Below are 851 nucleotides of genomic sequence, written 5' to 3' on the forward strand. Positions count from 1 at the left end.
GAAGGAATTGTCCTTGGGCATAAAATTTCAAACAAGGGGATAGAGGTGGATCAAGCTAAAGTGGAAGTAATTGAAAAATTACCACCACCTACTAATGTTAAGGCAATCAGAAGCTTTCTGGGGCATGCAGGATTCTACAGGAGGTTTATAAAGAATTTTTCAAAAATTGCAAAATCCCTGAGCAATCTGCTAGCTGCTGACACGCCATTCGTGTTTGACACAGAGTGTCTGCAGGTGTTTGAGACTCTGAAAGCTAAGCTGGTCACAGCACCAATTATTTCTGCACCAGACTGGACTTTACCATTTGAACTAATGTGTGATGCCAGTGACCACGCCATTGGTGCAGTACTGGGGCAGAGGCATGACAAGCTTCTGCATGTCATTTATTATGCTAGCTGTGTTTTAAATGATGCCCAGAAAAATTAAACAACCACAGAAAAAGAATTGTTTGTAGTGGTTTATGCCATTGACAAGTTTAGATCATACTTAGTGGGATCAAAAGTGATTGTGTACACTGACCATGCTACTCTTAAATATCTACTCACAAAGCAGGATTCAAAACCCAGGCTCATAAGATGGGTGTTGCTTCTGCAAGAGTTTGATATAGAAATAAGAGACAGAAAAGGGACAGAGAACTAAGTGGCTGATCATCTGTCCCGGATAGAACTAGCAGAAGGGGAGTTTCCCCCCTCTATTGAGATCTCTGAGATCTTTCTGGATGAGCATTTGTTTGCCATTCAGGAAACACCATGGTTTGTAGACATTGCAAACTATAAAGCTGCAAGGTTCATACCCAAGGAGTACAGCAGGCAACAAAAGAAAAAATTAATTACTGATGCAAAGTACTACTT

The sequence above is a fragment of the Arachis ipaensis genome, chromosome B08 (genome assembly GCF_000816755.2).
Source record: "Arachis ipaensis cultivar K30076 chromosome B08, Araip1.1, whole genome shotgun sequence".
Taxonomy (NCBI): Eukaryota; Viridiplantae; Streptophyta; class Magnoliopsida; order Fabales; family Fabaceae; genus Arachis; species Arachis ipaensis.